This window comes from Ammodytes marinus, assembly GCF_949987685.1.
Source record: "Ammodytes marinus genome assembly, chromosome: 5".
NCBI classification, from domain to species: domain Eukaryota; kingdom Metazoa; phylum Chordata; class Actinopteri; order Uranoscopiformes; family Ammodytidae; genus Ammodytes; species Ammodytes marinus.
The window spans coordinates 19,873,219-19,893,676 of NC_137234.1; the positions used below are offsets into that span (position 1 = coordinate 19,873,219).

The window sequence follows — 20,458 nt, forward strand, 5'->3', positions numbered from 1 at the left end:
GATGGCTTCCCCTGTCACTAACTCGCATTTCCTATCCATCAAGTGCCCCCCTTCTACCGGCTTTTGTTATTATTACTGAAGTCATGATTGAACCAGCAGTTCCGACCTCCGTGCAGGCTGGTATCTCTGCCCGCTCTTTGTCGTTTGGTCTCCTTGCTCTCCCAGTGTGTGTGTGATATGATTTAGCCAGGATTGTAGCTTGTGGGTTGGGAGGGTTCCTGAGAAATACTCGGTTTGGCTTGAAACGGAGGCTTGTTCGCAGGGGGTCACTGGCAGTAGTAAGTGTCTTGTTGACTTTGGCTCGCTTGCTCACTTCTTGCCTGTGTGTAGAGACCCAGAGAAGAGAAATAGAAAGGCGATAGGTCCGCCATAAGTCCCACTGTCAACATCCTCATCCAGCTCTGTGCACGGATAGGAACAGCACCAAGCAGCACAGTGTAATACTCAATGGTACAGTTTCATCTCAAGAGTAAGAGAGAAACTGAAAGAAGGACAGGAGATGAGACGTTTTGAGGTTAGCTCGTAGCTTTTAGCTGCGTCCAACATCAACACCTGAAAGCACTAAAGGACAATGTAGAAGCTTATGATTTAGGTCCAAATGTATTTCAGCTCAAACAATAGTTTTTTTTTTGTCATGTATAGGCTTTAACCAATGCGACACAGGGCCATGTTAGAGGTAGTATTATTCTTTAAATGGTGTTGGTAACTACTGGACCAGTTAAGACTGCTTCTGAAAAACCAGGGAGAAAAAGAGACGATGCAGAAAGGGTGCCGGAGTGCAGCCAAACTTCTTGACAACTTGGAAGCTGCTTAAAAGCCAACCGGGATTCTCTCATGCGCTTCATTAGTGAGATTTAAAGAGTGTTCAGGGAGAGAGAAAAAAAAACTGTTATGTTCTATAGGAATGCAAAAGTTTGTTTAGCAGCATTGAATAAGTATTTCCAATATGCCCTTCTCCCACTGTACTCCCGTCATGTCTTTGTCCTCTGCTTCACCTTTGGCGATGTATTTTCTATACATTGTTGTTTTGTTAAAGAGAGATGATATGGTGACATGGGTTCACTTTTCCAAAACATGAATCATCTCCTTAGCCCGCTTTCTGGGAAGAAAACAAAAGTCTTTTGTCTGTTTTTCGGTTGTGGGATGGATGTGCTATATTTACGTTGCAACAGTACAATTACCTATGCTGGTGAAAGCCAGCTCGCCTGTCATAATGATACAGACGACATGGCTGCACCACATGGAGCAACAGCATTAGTTTGACCATAATGAGAAAGCAATGCTATACTTAGGCGTGTTTGGCACAAACACCACATTACTACCTTGCGTTTTCTTGCTTATGAGTCAAAAGTTCAGGATTTTGTAACTTGTTTGGGCTTCTGAAAATAGATCTCTTGTTGTCTGCTCTCATTCCATTCTCTGTCCAGTCTTTAGTCTTGACCGACCTGTTGTCCACCTGTTAAAGGCTGTTTTTTTCCGTGAAAGACTGAATAAATAGAGAGAGAAGAAGGGGTGGGTGGGGGTTTTCACAGGGAAGACGGGAAAGGGGTGAGCCGTAGCAGCAACTTAATGCTATTCATTCTCTGTGAATAATAGCCAACAAAGACACTATCAGCATGTATTCCCCTCACTCTTCTCCCCTCCGCCAAACCTATTGAACTGCTGCCAGACCCGAGCAGTCTATTTCTCAGCCTTGGAGCCATCTTCCTGTCTCTTCCTGAGCTGAGTAATGGCATGGCTCGCCACTCTTTTTGGACAAATTTACACCTACTATCACTTGTTGAAGTATTCACTTAGTAGTTGGTGGTGATTGAAAGCAGACCATGGGAGTTGAGGAGTGCATTTTAAGTCTCGGTGCAATGAGGATAAATAGTAAAGAGGTTACGAAACCGGGTAAAGGATTTATTTTTAAATCACATCTTTTTTTAGGCCTGGGGCCAATCCGAATAGTCCAATCTCCTAACCTATAAGCCTCCTTTCCTATACCTTAACCCCTAAACGTCATCGGGGTTAAGGAGAGATGAAAGGTGCTTCCTATCGAACATAGGAAAAGACAGCACTGTTTCAAATGAATTCGACTCCACTTTTCCTAACCGACGTCATTGCGCGACGGCGAGTAGTGCTGACGTGAGTCACTAGCGTGAAACTACACTAGCCTATTCTCCGAAAATTGACTACAACAAGCGCTCGTTTGATCCATGCGTTCTTTTCATATTGATTTTAATCAGGTTGTCGCCAACAGAGTGAGAATCGCTCCTCGCATATATCCCAATTCACATGTGGAATAAAAAGAGGCTACACTTATGTTGATGTTGAAATGAACTGCCCCCAGTAACTTCATTAAATGTGAAGTTGGTATTTTATTTTCTTATGGTGTAAATGATGTGCTACGAAAATAACTATTATGATGTTGGTCTTTTATGAGTTCTTTATTATCTTTATGGGGAGGGGTATTTTGTTTTAGCCGAGTTAAATCTTCCTCTCTTCGCCTCTCCTCTCTTCTGTTTTACCTCTCGTTCGTATTCGTGTAGAGTCGGTAAACTCCGGCGGTGGCCTGTTGCTTTAAATCTTGCCGCCGTAAAGGATTATGGGATACCACTATCTCCTTTCCTTTCGCATAGGTTGGTCCGGAGTAACCTATGCTAAAGGAAGGTTAAAGGATGAATCGAGGCTCCTTTCCTATGCCTTTCCTGAGCATTTTGAGAATTCGAATCACCTATCCGCCGAGTACTTCCGGGTCATCTCGATAGGATAGGAAAGGAAATTTCCTATGCAAAAAAGACTATTCGGATAGGCCCCAGGTCTTTGTTTTTTTCTCTAGCTTCTTTGCTGAATGCAAAAGGGAGGGTTGGAGGAGGGGAGGGGTTTGCAGGAATGCTTGAGTCACTCACAGAGAAAGAGGGATGATATGTGGGCTCTGACAGGGGAGGATGGGATGAGGGGAGGCTCAGCAGTGGGGAGGTGCCCTGAGGAATGCCTAGAAGGTGTCTTTGGACTGATAATCCTCCACGTCACATTACAATACCCCCTCACTCAAACACCCACCGCTCTTATTTCCGCTCTGTTGTCTACTGATGCTGAGACCTTTAAAGGAAAAGCTCACTACCTGTTAACCTATTTGTATCATGTCTTTTAAAAAGAATGCCCTTAAATGAACTTGGTGTGGTGGATCTGAGGATGGACAAGCACATACTCCCACCGACGAGTAATAGGCTGTCAGAATCCATAAAGTGTACTTATATTCTCTGCTGCTTTTAAAATGTCACTCCTCCCTGGCACCTTAGCCTTTTCTCACTGTGGCCTTTAGTACCTAAGCAATGCCTCAGGAGGCCCCTCTCCCCACACGCACGCACGCACGCACGCACGCACACACACACACACACACACACACACACACACACACTTATTGCAGAATGTGGTTAAAGCGATTTGTCAGACAACGCATCTCTTAGATGTGCCAAAAGCTTTGCTTTATAGACACAAGAAGCAGTCAAACAGTTCATAGATGTGAACCGACTCTGCAGGCCTCTGTGACTCAACCTGGCTTAAAGCTACTTCATTCTTCACAGTGGTCTTCTGTTTGCTTGATTAAATGCATCAAATTAATGCAATTAATCCAAGACTTCTATTTTGGGAACATCTGCTTTATACAATGCGCAAACTGATTATTAGTCGCTGAGACTGCGTGTCCTCATTAGTCTGTTCAGATAACAATCTTACGTCAGATAAAGGCAAAGTAAACACAAGGATCAGGTAGGTATTTTCGATGGTCTGCTGTAGCCGAATCGTTTAATCTGAGCTCCATGACAACAGTGGTTTTGTGAACTCGAACTAAACAATTTTTCACTTTTTTTTGTGTATGTCTGGTATTTATTTATTTTTAAACTTTTGTCTGGCTCGTTCAAAACTTAAATTAAATTCCCTTCCTGAAACCTTTTTCCAATAACAGAGAGCCAGTATTAGCTTGTATTGGTGTTTTCCCAAATTCTGACAGATAATAGTGATGCCACGATACCATTTTTTTTCAAGAACGATACTAATTCTGCAATATTGAGTATCTGCAGATACTGACAGCCATCTGATCCGGTTGTTTTTCTCTCTCTCTCTCTCTTAAACAACTAAGAAGTTAATGATACGTTTGTATGGATGCACTTTGCCTAAGCTAAAAATACCAATACCTCAAACTGTGAACAAATGTTTTTTACTAACTCTCCTGAAGGAAGAAATGCATATCACACACACAATGACTCAGACAGTACAATCAGCTTCTTTCTTTTTTTCATGTTTTCTTTTTCATTTAGGAGATCCGCTTGGTATCAGGTCCAGCTTTATCGTCCAGTCTATAGTTTCAGGAGAGAGCGAGAGAGAGAGAGAGAGAGAGGCTGCTGCTGAGGGGCACCCACACATTCTGCTGCCCGACCCATTGGTCATGCATGTCTCAGCTCTGCGTGTGGGAGAGAGAAGGACACTTCAGGATTATTGTTAGTTTTATAAATGGATGTTTTGTTGAGTAGTCTTGTGTGGTTAATTGTAAGCTTTTGTTTTGTACATGTGTTGTTGTCTGGACTGGAGTGGTCAGATTGTGGTTGCTTCATACTCTTGTTTTTTTTTTGCCCACAGGGCGTGTCCGACTAAAAAACACACATACACACTTTGACCCACACACACACACTTTGACACACACACACACACAGAGCCTTTCCTATCGCACCTGGTCTTCCGGAGTCGGACTATGACCTCATTTCAGGAAAAGGAAAAATCACCTGACGGACTCATTTGTGTAATCAGCTGTTCATGTGACTGGAGGCCAGAGAGAGGGTTGGATGATGTCTCCTCCTGCCTCCACGTTATTAAACATACAAACAATCCAGACTTTCATGTAAATGCATATCATGTTTGCAAACAAGTTTCGGCTTTCATGTCTTGGGAGTTTTCTCACACGCATACCTGGATGTCATTGGTGAATGTTGAACATGAAGAAAGGGAACTGAGAAAATTGATACGGTGAGAGAAAGACAAGAGCACACTTTCAACTACCTGAAAAGGGGGAGGTTCCTGAATTGTCAGCAAGAAAAGGGAGGAGAGCAAGAGAGAGAGAGGAGTGTTTGGGAGGGTGTGTTTCTGTGTGGGTGAGAGACGCAGAGTGAAAGAGGGGGGCTGTAGAGAGAGAGAGAGAGAGAGAGAGAGAGAGAGAACTCCAGCAGTCTCATATCTTGGCTGTGGTGAGGACACCCACGAGAAGAGCATTCCGGAGGCAGCGAGCGAAGGAGAAGGCAGCAGGACAGAGCGGAGAAGTCGCGACATTTTCACCACTTTAAGTGTCTTCGCGACTGCGTCCATCGCGACTGCGTCTGATTGCCTCTGACCTCGGCTCGACTCGCACACCCCTCTCTCTCTCTCACACACACACACACTCTCTCTCTCTCTAACTCGCTGCCTGACACACCAGCAGTGCAACCGGCTCCGCTGCTCTTGTCAGAAGCAAAAGGACTTCCCCCAGTGTGGATAAAGCGACGGAGAGAATAAAAAAACAGACAGAGGAAATAAAGACACAGAAAAAAAAAGGATAGGATCCTGTCACTCGGTAAGTGTAAGGGCTTCTTCCAGGGTTAGTTTTGGAATAGATGTGTCCCTGCCTGTTTTGAGTGTGTCAGGAAGTTTTTCTCTGAAGTCCGCCGACCTGTCTGCGGCTTTGCTGTGTGTCCCCATCAAGCAAGTAAAGACAGCTATTATTACTATAAATAGTGTGAGATTGTGTGTTTTGCGTATATTAGTTGAGAGTGAAAGAGAAACAAAACTTATTGTGTTATGTCTTTTGGGGAGCAGTGTCTTCACATGTACCTGTTGACACTAGACCCAACACCTGAGTTTATTCTTCTCTATGAAACAAAACGTCTCAACCTGTTTGGGTGAAACCACACTCATGTTTTTTTTTCATTTTCTTTTGAAGTAATCCCAGTGTGAGTTGACGAGCCGGCTCAATGTTCATGTTTTTTGTGTGCAAGTATTTACCGTGTTGGAACTATGAGACAAGTGCTTTCAGCCAATGCAGGATTAAAGATTAATTTATGGAGGGCATGGGCAGAGTTCAACTCACTCGCTGCTACCACCTTTAACTGTTAACGTGCGCCACATCTCAAATGCCAACGCTGCAAGACTAATGCAGCACACCACCACTCACTCTAAGCCCTATTTAAACACTGACTCATCACTATGCGTGGCATGGTATCCTATTTAACATTTCCCAACGTTGGTATGGTGTCAGATAGTGGAACTTGGAGCTCATTAGCAGGCTGTATTTGTTATCCAATCGGGGCTAGTATCGATTGGAACCCCCTCCCTTCCCCTTCTACCCACACTCACAAACAACACCCCCGGGAGATGATTAATTTCCCCTTGCTGACCGTGGGAGTTACAGTTATACCTCATGCCTTATCTCAGTTTGTGTGTTTCACACAGTGAACTTGGTTCCAAAGAGATAGTGTCATCCTAATAGATGATCGTAGTGGAAACGAGCCAAATAGCCAACTTTAACTCAAGCATTTTTCAAACCTTAAGCTAGTAGGCTTCCTGTCATTTATTAATTTATTGGTTGTAGATATCTCACTTAATTGTTAACACTTTCTGTTGTCTTTTTCAGTCAGGTGTACCTGCACTTGTTAACCCTTGTTCAAACGTATTGGTCCCAGTTGACCTTTGCTCATTTAACTGTGGCAGCTTTGGATACTGACCACAAGCTACTCTAGAAACCAGTTATCTTTAGTATAGTATTGTATTGCCGGGAAACAGTCAAATGTAGGAAGTTTCCCAAATGTGCTTCAGTTACTTCAGAGGACAGGATGGACAGAGAACAGAAGACCTGATATAATGTAGCAGTACATTATCTCATCATGCTTTTCATACCAATGCCCCAGTCTATTTAAGGCACCAAAACGCAACTATCCGATGGCAGGATGACCATGGTTTTTTTTGCTGGGCCGTCTGGACACATTGTAAAACTTTCAACTTTCTTCCCAGCCTTGTATAGTTGGCACTTCTTCTTTTCCTTCTCTTTCCTCCTCTTCTTATCTCCGTCACTGATGATATTCTTTTATTTTTCTATCACATGAATGAGCCTGTTCAGCACAGTGTCCTCTGAGAATCTAGTGCCTTGTTCTTCTCTGCAATGTTATTTTTTACTGCTCCAATACACAGAAGGACTCCTTCCCTTCTTCTAGAATAGTCAGTCCGTCTGTCTGTATGTCTCTCTGTCTGTGTGTCTGTCTGTCACTCAACTCGCCTGGCAAAGAAGGCAAGTCCACACCCCTGTACAACCGAGATATCCCTAGGGATTCTTGATGGACAGTTTTATAGTCATCCTTTTATGCTGTGAAGTGACTTCAATTCTCACACTCCTTTTACACAGAGAGTGTTTCCCAACTCCTGCAAAATGCACTCTGAGCCAGAGGTAATTGAAAACACTGACAACATGTTGGTGAAATAATATGTTTGCGTGTTTCGGGGTTGTGATTATTTTTGGAAAGGTTGTTTGAACCACTTTTTCTCTCCCACTTACTCTCTCTCTCTCTCTCTCTCTCTCTCTCTCTCTGTAGCTGTCTTGCTCCTTCAAGTGTTACTCTGTCTACCTCTCTTGCTCCCTCTTGTTCTTTTGTGTGCGTCCTCTTTCCCCTGCCTGTGCAATGTAACGGAAGCTAGTGCCGTGCCGTGCTCTGCTCATGTCGGATCCATTAGGGATGAAAGCACACTGCACTGATAAAAGATTGATCCAGTCCCTCCTTGCATCACAGTCACATCCCTCACACCCTGCTCCCCTCAGCCTCCCTCACACACCCATATTTTCCAATCCAAAGTCAACCCAGTTCTCGATTTGTCAAATCATCTGTACTCAGTCTCCCCCCTAAATAAATCATCCTCACCCAGTTTAGCATGGCAAACTTTCACCATTAGGAATTCATAAAGGCGGTGGGGTGGTAGTTTTTCTTGTGCCGTATGCTGCACTCAGCCTGTTTAACAAGGTTACAAGTTCTCAGTGATGCAAAGAAACTTCTTCCTCCTTGTGAATTGTTATAGCCAGTACTTTTTAGTTAAAAAAAAAAAATAAGACTGTTCCTCCTTCGATCCTTAGCTGTTTATGTTGAACCAGGAAAGGGTATTTGTACTTGGCTAGCAGAGCTAGTAAGTGACTGGCACCCAGCCCAGCATACACAGGCCTCCGCTTCACCTGTTGTATCCGAGGAGGCAACAACAAACACAACCTGCAATTTGTCCCGTCGGTAAGGCTATAATTACTGAGAGGAAGGAGATGATTTGGAGAAGGAATTTCACTGCGGTTCTGCTTTCACATGTTTAGTCGTGGACAGTGCAAAAAGCACCTGAAAACAAATGTTGTTTGTTGTAAAACTGCTGAAATAGATGGACTGATGGGAAACAAATGAAGAAATCATTTGCTCCCTGGTTGAGTGGTTTAAATCAAACCACCCGCTCAGAATGTTCTTACAGAGTTTAGTCCACCTAAGAACACGTTCCCAAATACTGACTGTAAAGTTCACCTGAGTGAATGTTGTCATGTCCTGTCAGGGTTGAACTTCATGGGCACTTTCTTTTGTCGTGTCATCAAACCCTTAACTTTAAATATGGCAGGTTATAGTTGCTGGGCTTATGGACGTCTGTGTCCATTTGTCTCTCTGTCCATGGCTCTCCATTCTACTGTGTAGCGATTGTAGCGGTGGTAAACATCTCTGCCAACCCCCTGGGATGGTCATGTGATTGAACGCATCTGTGTGTGTGTGTGTGTATGAGAGAGAGAGGAGCCGGTTGCACCCTTGCTCAACCAGCCATGCTGTGTTGACTCTCTGCACACAGGACTCTCTGGGCAGTACATAACACGGTGCCTCTTGAGCCCAGGGCCTGAACAACAGGGCCAGGAGGGGGGTCAAGACGCCAGCAAGAAAAGAGAAAATGTCTGCCTCAGGGCTCGCAGATACTAAATCAACAGACAGGGCAGAGCAGAGAGGCAGGTGGATTTGACAAGACTCATCCCTCACGCGGAGAGGCTTGATGTTATAGACCTGTCATCCCATGTAGATGTGTTTGATCTAGCACATTAGAAAAGCATAACCAAGCAGTGGTTAAATGGCAGCCATTGGCACACGCACATTTGGGAACAAAATCACACACACAAATCCGGCCTGCAATAGTTTTGAAATAATGATGTGGCAAAAGTATTGACATTGATGACAAAAAGGTTCAATGACATTACGCTGTAGCTTGGTAAGACCAGCCTGATCTGGTGAGCTTCACATTTGTTTCTTTCTAGTGAACGTTAGGTCTGAATGCAGGGCCCTGATTGGCCAGGTCATTTTTTGACCCGGTCCCCACGGAGATTGGAGAAATGACCGACTGATCTTCTGGACAGAAACGAATGTGAAGCTTGTGAGATCAGGTTGGTCACACCAGGTGAAAAGTCTTCCATAGGGTCTACAACATTATATATGATTTGATGAAAAGTAATATAAGAAATATAAATATGCTAGATATTAAAGCATTGGTGATAACCATGTTACATGTTGCCTTGTTGTGAATGCGGATGTCGAACCAAAGCTTGCTGAGGAGGAAGCATGTGGCGGCATGAAAGAATGGTTCTTTTTTTAGTAGACAGACGAGCTATTGTAAAAGCCCCTAGGTTTCATGTACAAGCACTATGCTCAAAGCAACGTCTTCCCAAGGTAAATCTGTGCCCCTTTAAGTGCATACCGTTGCAGGCTTGAAACTGTTTTCATCCAAAAAGATGAACGGATAAGCCATATTGTCATATTGAGTGTCAGGTTACCCCCCTCGTGTTTGCGGTTTAAGGTGCAATGTTAAATTCAGTGCAGGGCCCAGTGCCAAGATGCAGGTTCACTGAGTTGCCTGGGTAGCTTTTGTAGAGTACAAACCGGATCCCCCTGATATGTGGAACATGAGCCACTTCAGGTTTTAAACAGCAAAGTTATCCAAATAATGTCAACAGACTTTCTTCTTGTGTCTGCCTGCTGCTAGATATTCCCCCTTGGAACAAACACTGGTCTTTGTGCCGTCTTGTCCGGCCTGCCCTTCATCACTCCTTTCCCCTTCTCTCTCTTTGTCCTTCCCAAAGGGGTTTCTGACTTATCTCTCATATGTAAACCCAGCCCTGTCAGTTTTAAAGCTGTGCGTATCTGCGTGTGTATCCATGACAAAGATTGTCCCGGTGATCTTGAGTCGAGGGGGTGGTGGCAGGCACTACGCAGCTTTCTGGAGGTGAAGGGAACGCTCCTGAAGATATACCGTCCTTAGTCCCAAAGGTGCTCCTAGGATACTGGGAATCGGCTGTAAATCTGCACCCTCCTCCTGCCTTTTCTCCTCAGGCATCTCTCCACTGTCCACACACATCCTCCACCCACTGCTTTGATAGGCGTGATCATTGCTCCGCCTCAAAGTAATGACAGGGAGAGAGAGAGTCATGTGTGTGACACCTCCCCATCAAACTATAAATCAGGCGTATTGAGTGGCCCACCTTTTAAGCCCTGTGATCCACATGCAACACAAACAAGAGTCTACCCTTTAATTACTGTGTATTTTGAAAAAAAGTAACTTTTAGCACTGGGTGTCAACCGTCATTACTGACTGGCCAAGCACTGCATCTCAAAAACTGTAGTAACTGTGATAGCTTGTGTTGAATGTCTGGGCAGATTTGTAATGTTTACTCGTCGTCTATTGTCAGATACTTCCTGATTTAAATCCAAATGTTTGTTTTTGGCAAAGTTTAAATAAGTTTGGTTTTGTATTTCAAACTGGAAAAAAGGCTTTTGTAGCAGGAAAATGCTTAGATTTATCAAAGTAAGATACTGAAAGCACTGCACTGTGTACTGACATTGGTGTGAAAAATCCTCATCCGAAAAGAAAAAAACAGCACAATATTCCACTCTTGGCACTGATACTATAATTATTATATTTCAGCTGACCTCTGAACCTTAAAAATGAACAGTCATAGAAAACTATTTTGTTTATCTTACACATATTCACTTATGTCTTTTTTTCCTTCTCTCTGAGAGCAATTCTATTTTTGTCAACTATCCTGTTGGCTAAGTTCCTGTCTCTGCTCTAACAATATGTCTTACTTTCACAATATAAAAGCTTTGTTCCTAGTTTTTGGACGTTTTGAACATTCCACAGTGCTTGTCTGTTTGAATCCCACATCATAGACCTTATCTCTGCACATACAAGAGCATGTCTGTGGAATGAATCACCTCCATGGCAACGAAAAAAAACATCTTATCTGTCTGTAGCAGGAATATTTTTGAAAGTGCTTCGATAGGTTACCTGAAGGTCTACACGCACGCACGCACGCACACACACACACACACACACACACACACACTCACCAACGCTGACTCTTTCACGCTCCATGGCTATGTTTACCTGCATCCATCTCTCAAGGCCAAGTATGGTGGAACTCCCTAGGTAAATATTGGGGAGGGTGCGAGAAGAAGAGATGTTGTGCACACCAGAAGGACCTTAGCCATGGAGTAATATGTTAATCTTTAAAGCCTGTGGCTTTCTCTCAAACTTCCTGGCAGTTGTTCAAAGTATGTCAGTGAGGAACTCTGGCCTTCAGTTTCAAATGTTGAACCAAATGGAAACCAGCGGTGACTGGGTTGCATTATCCACAGTGGTAGTTTGTGAACGGCCCGTGTAATGTCTGTGACCTTTTTGAATGATGTCTTGGGAGGAAACTAGGTGTAGCACTTTGATGTGTGTTTTCGTTGTAATATTACCGCAAAGGAATGTCCACCTGCTGTGTCCTGGCTTGTAACTGCCTTACCTAAGACTGAACTTGTATGTAGCACATGATGTGACATACATCATGCTAGCGAGTTTGCTGTGTGTAGGTGTATATGTCTGTGGCTTTTGAGTTCTCTTGTATGCACTTCTTTGCAGAAACTGATTGATAGTTGTCACCTTGGGCATGCCAATGGAAATATTCCCTCCGGCTCAGATAAGGACTGGAAAGTGTATATTGCATCGTGGATTGGACTGAATTAAAGTAGGATGAAATACCAAAGCCAACCTCAGTTACTGACACAAATATAGCCTCCCCTCGATACCTCTGCAGTCGAATGAGTTTCAACTATGTGAATTCAATTACATTCAGTTGCTTAGATTGCACCATCAGGTCTTATTTTGGATTGTGCTTCAAGACTGTGAGATTGCAAAAAAAAAAAATGCAAAAAAAGTACTGCAGTGAATAATTGATAGAAGCGGACATGGACTTTTTTAAATTACTAATGAGTTTAGCTTCAAACCTGTGACACTGGAGGCCGTGACATTGCTGTCTCCTCAATGACACACACACACACACACACACACACACACACACACACACACACACACACACACACACACACACACACACACACACACACACACACACACACACACACACACACACACACACACACACATGCAGGAAGGGAGAGTGGAGCAACTATAAATAGCATGTATTGGTGAATTTACGTCTACTAATTTCCACTCATGTCCTATGTAAATCGCATCCTTTTAAATGAGTGGGTTCGCTTTTGCTTTAGTTCTAAATTTAGACATCATAATTTAGTTTGAGTCAGCCTGTCTGCCGTCTTCCTTTCAGCTATATGTAGCATATTATTTTGGCAATGTGATTACTGAATATCTTTCCGACTCTTGTGTGTGCTCCCTGCACATTCAACCTGTGTTCGTATGTGTTATCTATCGTGGCTGAGAACAGAGCAATGTCCTCCTTCCCTGGCAAGCATTGCTGAGTCAGGTTGGGAGTATACAATTACACATGGGTGCCCATCTTGCAGTCTGATGGCCTTCTTCCCCAGGCTCACCCAACAATATAAACTCCTGTTCTCTCTGGGTCTTTCAGCCTTCAGGCAGCCTAACTAACCACTCATCCCAGGGCCGAGCTCTCTGCTTGAAGCCAGCTCTGCTGGGGCCGTCCACCCGGCTATGTGCAAATCCTGCATTATCATTCTCACCATTAGCTGCTGGCTCTGGGTGGATCCATGAGTCAGCGTAAACAAATACCCGGTCGTTCTCTAATGTACTAACTCGCCTCCGCTCCGTTTCCGGGGGGTTTGGAGAGAACAAGTGTATGACTGTTGCCAACGCAGGTATGAGCAAGTATTCTCACTCGGTGGTATGAATAAGGTACTATGTGTTCTATTGTGGCCGGGCTTGTGTAAACAATTGTGGCCGACATGCTCATGAAAGTGTTCCTTATTCCATATCCTTTTAATCCAATTCTAAAGTGTGCCAGAGACTTTATATTCCCATAGTAGAATAACAAAACCAAAACTAATTTCTCTGCATTTTCTAAAAGGATTTAAAATAGCTAAGGTTTCTCTCTATGATACCTTCCCTCTGTCTCTCTCTCTCTCTCTCTCTGTGTCTCTCTCTCTCTCTCTCTCTCTCTCTCTCTCTCTCTCTCTCTCTCAGGTTACCATCTGTCAGTGTGAGTTCTGCTGATGATTCATGATGACTGGGGTATTTCACATAAAGTGCAGTTTAACACAGTGTGACTGTAGTGGTAGTGACAGCCACAGGTGATGGCCAGGCTCTTAAATGGCCATGCAGAGGCCTTGCTTCAGATCAACTGAAATAACCAACCTTAACATTTTGAACCCCTCCTCAATAATCAATTAAACACGCAGTGATTACACAGCCTCTAAGTTTAGTGTCCATACCTTCAGTTCTGAGTTACCCCCATTTGCCCGGCTGATATGGGATTTGCAGCTTGCAGATTTTTACTAATGAGTTGCGTTTGTTAATTCTGGATACCACTGTGCACACATTTGCCCTTGAATTAGAGGCAAATGTGTCCCCTGTATTAATGAACCGCCGATCCACTCTTGATTTGGTATTTCACACTTGGACGAGCCAATGGTTTGTAATGGAGAAGGCTGCAGCGGCGACAGATCTCTGTATGCGAGTATGACGACCAAAGCTTATTAGTGCTGTTTGCAACTCCTTTACGCCGAGTCATTAGCACGTCACTAGAGGAGAGACACAGCCCTGACAAGGAGTGTGTGTGTGTGAGAGGGGAGAGGTGGGGGGGCATTTTCAAAGAGCTGGTCGCAACATCACACGCATTTTGGAATTTGTTCAGAGAAATATTTTTCCAAATTAATGTGCTGCGAGAAAAAATGCATTATTCATCAGGTGTGTTCAGTGAGGCTCTGTTAGCGGGGGAAACTAGGCAACCGTCTAATTAACGAGCAGTGTGTCTGGAGAGCCTGCTGCAGCCCTGGCCCAAGAAAAGCAACACAGTCACTGTCGTATTGAAATACACACAATCTTACACATACTGTATGTACATACACTGATGCCTGCATGCAAATGACATGTTGGCAGCGCAAACAATCCAGTCATCTTTTTCAAAAGCAGTGTGCTACAAAGTGAATAGACTGCCGTTTGATGTTTTGTTAACAGACAAACCAAACATCCAGCTGCGACTCTATATTATTTTTCCGACGTTTCATCGCCTTGTCACACACTATAAAAGCAGATTAACTCCTGCGTGAGAAGGGTGTATCCATTGGAAAGATTTTAAGTTTTTAATGTCGCCCAGTCAAAAAACCTTTTAGATCTTGGCTCTTGTTACCTCATGTGCCCAGTAGGCTACTCCCTGCTCTCTTGACTGCAGGCACTGGAGCCCTGCTGATAGTGCTTTATCCATGGGACCGGTGCTGTTTTGGCAGATACTGGTCGGCTCTTGGAGAATTTAGAAAGCAGACAGATCTGGAAGAAGATCTGTGAGCCAGATATACAATCATGTGCAGCTGAAAAGGCTAGGCTAGGCTAGGCTAGGCTAGGCGTGTCAGTTTTATTATGTAAAGCGTCTCCTTCCAAACATCTCCTTTATTTGCCCGAGGATTAGAGGGTTATAGGCTACGTTGGTAATAGCTTGCGCAGATGTTTTGTACAGGGATTAGCATAGCTCAATCTTTGAAGATACTTTTTATTAAGAATGTTATCGATGTTTAAGAGTTGAGCAATACTTACTGTGAAAGTACTGGTTAGTTAAAGACAAAATCCCTGCATTGAAAAGAACAAAAATCAGTACTGGTGTGAGAAATGCAATGGGAAATGTAAAAGTTACAAAGTTTAGCAAGCCTGCTCATTGTTAATAATGATAATGATTTTCACCCAGATGGTTGCTTCAAGCACCCCTGGATTATTCTGTGCGGTCACATAGGCAAAGATAAAACACTGAGCCGGTTAATTTGTTTAAATATAAAAGCCTGTGTGTGTGTGTGTGTGTGTGTGTGTGTGTGTGTGTGTGTGTGTGTGTGTGTGTGTGTGTGTGCACGCGCAGGACCACACTTTAAGAATTCTTCTTGCTGTGTAATGAAAAGTGACTGAGAATATTCAGCACAAGATTTCCACAGAGAACCACTCCTAATTGCTCAAGCAAAAGGATAATTTGCTACCATTATGAATAAAATATTAGGCTGCTCTTAACGAAGGGCATGTTGTGGAATTTTTGCTGTTTGTTGAAGCACATACACTGCGCTCACGTGGTAGGCCCAGAACACTGAATCATGATGAATAAAAAGGGAGGAGGAGGAATAAAGAATGCAAAACAGGAGGCGAGGGAGGACAAAAGAAAGTATCTGTAACCCCCGTTTGTATCAGTTTTTATCTGTGGTTAGCATGTGGACACTGCAGAGTGGCACTAAGAAGCTGTGGAAGCACGACAGACAGACCACACAACGATACCATGCAGGGCCCACAAAAGAGGCACAACACTGTCTGCTGAGTGTGTGTGCAACCAGATCAACAATAGCATCTCTGCAGTACAGATGAGAGCAGGCTGCTCGGTGCCAGCATGTTACTGGCTCTTTGAGTGTTTAGTGTGTCACTGCCAACCCGGACCAGAGTGGCACAGAGGGCACAGCTTTCTTCCCAGCACTGTTCATTGTCCTCCAACAGCAATGTCTAACATAGTACACTTTACCCAGCCTGGGCCAGGGACTGATTCTCTCTGGTGATGCTGATAGGGGTTAACTGTTTGTCTACACATGTCGTATTTTATTGTATCTGTATTGTGTATTTGTCTGTGGCACTGTGTGATGTGCACTCTTGCCTTGTTTTACTCCTGCCATTGTTCCTTGTACGTTCTGTTGCTGCAGAGATAGCACGGCAATCACTCTGGGCAACAGCAGCCTCTCATAAAGATAGGCCTTAAATGGCATGCCTGCTCGCAAAACACACTTACACATACAAGCTTGTACACGAAAAACGTACAACCCAACCTTTTGACCGTAGCACTAGGGCCTAGTGCTATGTGACGAGGCACTAGACCATAGACACAGTGTTCTGTACGCCACGCTCACGTGTGATGCTTCACACACCCAGTATGCATACTCTTCATGTAGCCTAAGGGCTCCAGTCTTGGAAAGCTACAGCAAAACTAATAACCTTCCTTCCCTGGAATTTTTCTATTAAGCTTTCTTCTTTCCAAATACTGCTCATGACTCAATCCTTCATGGCAAAGGTTAAAGGGAGCGTCTGTCCAGCTGGATGGATACTTGTGCAATATTCTGATTGTGTGTTTTTGCGTGCTAGTGTTTGCACGTGCATTGTGTCCATGTTTGGATTTCTCCTGAGTAAGAAAAACACATAAAATATGTAGAGAGTGTGGGTGTCTCCCAAAAGATTTCTTGTCTGAGCCAGATGTGCTGGTGTTTATCTTTAAAAATAGTGAAGAAATGAAATCATATCACACAGTGGGGAAAAATGTGCTATCAATTTATGAACAGCTGTAAGTTTGCACACGTCTCTCTGTGCCCAGCTTGTCCAAAAAGGCCAATCAATTCACAGCACAGACACTTGTTTCTGGCAGCGCACAAGGACGAGCCCAATCATGCCCTTTTGCGTGACTGTCCACAGGGCTGCCGTTCCAAAAACTGATTCTGCCTTGAGTCGAATGGAAGCTTGGAGACTTGTTATTGAAGAGAGACAGGCAGAGAGAACCAGACAGGGTGATGAGAGACACAAAGCTGGAGTTAGCTGGGTGGGTGAGCGATGATGAGAGGGAGAGAGAGAGAGAGAGGGCAAGGCGTATGTGGCTCCAATCACTTCTGTCTCTACCCACTCTTTTTCTCCCTCTTTCTTTATCTGTCTTATCTGTCACTGTGTTTTCCCCGCATTTATTCTCTCCCTTTCTCATTTACTCACTGTCTTCCTCTCCCTTTCATCGTACAATAGGAGTTGTCTGTTTTCTTTATTCCAGTAAAAGATCCTCCTGAAGTGCCTTTTTTTCCCCCTGTTGATTTGCTTCTGTCTGAGCCTGGAGTGGGACATTTTGGATTGCTTCATTTTGGTGATTACCTCCAAAGTGATGGTGCATTTTTTTTATTTCTCTCACTCTCTCTCTGTTGCAAAACATGTGACAGGCCAAAACTCTGAGTTTCAGCTGAAAGTTTGTCCTGTGTTGGTTCATTGGGAGGTTGGGGTGGGGCTGGGGTGAAAGTTAACGGGAGAGTTTGTTTTTGTTGTTTGCAAGGTTGGAGTGGGTGGGGTCTGTGGGGGTTGAGGTTAAAGGGTGGGGTGTCAACCTAGTTGCTGTCGTGGATAACATTATGAGTTCTTCTGGATAACTTTCGTGGCTCTTGGATTAGAGTGGGTGACTGTGTCTGCGCAGTAACTCTGAACGCATGCAAAACAGTCTGCGCGCCGTGTTTGTCCACATTTGCATGTTGACTAAAGTAGGCTCAGGGTCACTGTTCTTTTTTTTGGATAGCAAAAGGGGTTTGACAGACTGCTTGGTTTCTGCGATATTTTGAACATTATCTCAGACCGTATCATCGTAGTTCAGAGCCTACGTTGACATTTCAGCATTCTGAGATTACGTTTCACACAAGCGACATATAGGAGCCTCTTCCTTCATCTGTATTTCAGTGAGAACTTCCACAGGACTCCTGAGCTTGATGTGCGCTGTGATAGAAAAGGAGCTGGGTCAGGCGGATGTCTGGTTTCTCGGTGTTGTTGTGCCTGTGACAAAGAGAATAGACAGCAACCTGAGACTCCCAGGCCTGTTTGTTTCCTGTTAGAGCAGATTATCACATTTCACCAGCCGGGAGGGACGAGAGCCAAGCAGCATCATGGGAGAGAGAGGTATACGCTCTTTAGCTGCGAGATGTTTTTCGTGCCTGTGTTTCTCATTTAATGAGATTGTTACGCTACATAGAAAAAACCTGGACAGATATGAAAAAAAAATGGCTCAGTTTTATAATTCTGCAAGTTTATTTGCATGTAAAACGACATCTAGTCAGGTAGGACTCGATTACCCTATACATGCAGACATGTGCTGTATTTGACAGAAATGTCAACAGTTTAAACTTTTGTTTGTACTTTGTCAACATTTTTCTTAGAAGTTACTTCGAGGTATGCGTTTGCCTGGAGGAAAGCTTGGTTCAGGCCTGTAAGGTAGCATTACAATTTAAAAAGGATTCAAGATTGAACAATTTGCCTTTTTTAAATGGATGCTTGTCTGTCTACTCACTCTGTGTGACTCACTCATTTGGCCTTAATTATGTATTGCAACACAGCATACTATCAGCCCTCTCAAAGTATATTTTTACATCTATGTTGAAATGTGTGCCGTACAATTTTGATAGCGCTCCATTGTTTTAAAAGATGAAATCACCTCACTTTGCATGGCCTAAATGAATTTCTACCTGATGAATTCACCTGTCTCTGTCCTTTTGCGTTTTTTGTTGTCACATCATATGGGCTGTTGCTCCCCAGCAGAGTTTGTGTTTGGCGTCTAAACAGGGAGAGAGAAGTAATGGCGGTCGCGGAGGCCAGCCAGGTCAGAGTGTGGCAGGGGGGGGGGGAGTGGAGTGGAGTGGAGGGCTTTTGTTAAGAAAAAAAAAAGCAGGAATTCTTCCGGCTGGCAGATGAAGTCAGTGCATTCCTCCAAAGCAGCTCCCCTATAGACAGTCAGTGGAGCAGAGCCAGGCACTGAATGAGTGGCAAGAGAATGGTGCTGCTCAAGTATTAAAACACCTCCCCATTGAGAGACGGAGAGAGAGAGAGAAAGAACACCATCTGTCCGACTGCGGGTGAAGAGTTGTCTTTTTTTCTACCCACCTAGGATACAAAGTTTCATCTACTGTGCCAAGTTCTATAGATAATCCTGCCGCCTGCCGCCCAAAGCATTTAACTTTTTTATGAGCACTGCAGTGTTTTATTACCTCGTTTTGAAGCTTAGCTGTAAAAGTACAGACAGACAGACAGACAGACAAGACAGACTGAACATAACAGCAATGGTTTAGGGTGCACGTGTGTTAGGCTACCTACTGATCTACCCTCTTGAGGTCTGATGAGACCCAGTTATGGTCCTGTTCAGAGGGACATAAACAACAACACGCACTTGTTCTCTCTCTCCTGCCATATTTTTTGCTGTGTTTTTCTACCACGCACACAAACCACCCTCTCTACCAAACATAGACACAGTCGAGTTGCTCCACTTTCCCTGTCGGTTCCCCTCGGCAGTAAGCTATCATAACGGCTTTGAAGGCGGGCAGCCGAGCGTTTAATTGGGTTACAGATTGCCATTTATGCTCCCAGGTCCACAAGATACTGCCGCGGCTCTAAACTAACCACTGGGAACTTAACTAAATGCTACACTGCTCTACCCCCTTCGGCTGCTGGTCTCGAAAAAAATTACAATTCAGTGACGCACTCCCAGTAAGCACAGCAATATGTCTGACGTCAGTATTTGTTTGGTGTAGAAACTTTCTATTTCAACAAACTGACCTAGAAATGAGGGTGCTACGTATGTGAACGTTTCCAGTGTGTTACGGGTTCGGTTAGCAACCAGCAGTGTCATATGTCCGGTTAAGATTTAAAGCTCCCATATTATACACTTTTCGGTTCTATTATACACCATATTATATGGTCTTAGTGGTCCCTAATACGTTTTTCTTTAATTGTCTGCTGAAAAAAACTTTCAGATAATTTATTGTACTATGCTGATGTTCAGCTAATCTCACAATGGCCTATTTTTTTAAAAGAGCTGCAGCTCCCCTCGTAAATATACAATCTTTGAGCTGCCCCCGCCCCCTGTCCGAAAGCGAAGCCAGATACGCCTCGCCCTCTGTCTGTCAGGGCCGTGGACCAATAAGAAATAGGGGTGTGGGCTGCACAGTGGAAGCTTCTGACTTTCCCGTTTGTGAGGTCAGAAAAGGGGAAAATTCTGACTGGAGTATATTGGGGGGGAGGCGTGGGGGTTTCAGAAAGGGGGAGAGTGAGAACAGGAGAGATTGTTATTTTTTTAAATATTTTGGCAGTCTCTAGGCACACCGTGGACCCATGGATATGTTAGAACACATTTAAAAAGTGCATTTAGCATAATATGTGACCTTTAAATAATGATCCACAATCTGAC

General features: G+C 43.9%; 1 protein-coding gene across 2 annotated transcripts in view; it reads left to right on the plus strand.

Moving 5' to 3' along the window:
• Nucleotides 1-20,458, plus strand: part of rassf7a (Ras association domain family member 7a) — a 30,731-nt gene that overhangs the window by 3,208 nt on the left and 7,065 nt on the right. Inside the window, exon 1 of one of the 2 annotated variants that reach the window (XM_080027466.1) lies at nucleotides 5,195-5,584. The exons of the other annotated variant lie outside the window; for it this stretch is intronic. The gene's annotated coding sequence lies outside the window, so the exon portion shown is untranslated. Of the gene's footprint in view, nucleotides 1-5,194; nucleotides 5,585-20,458 lie in introns of those variants that run through there. 2 annotated transcript variants of the gene reach the window in all.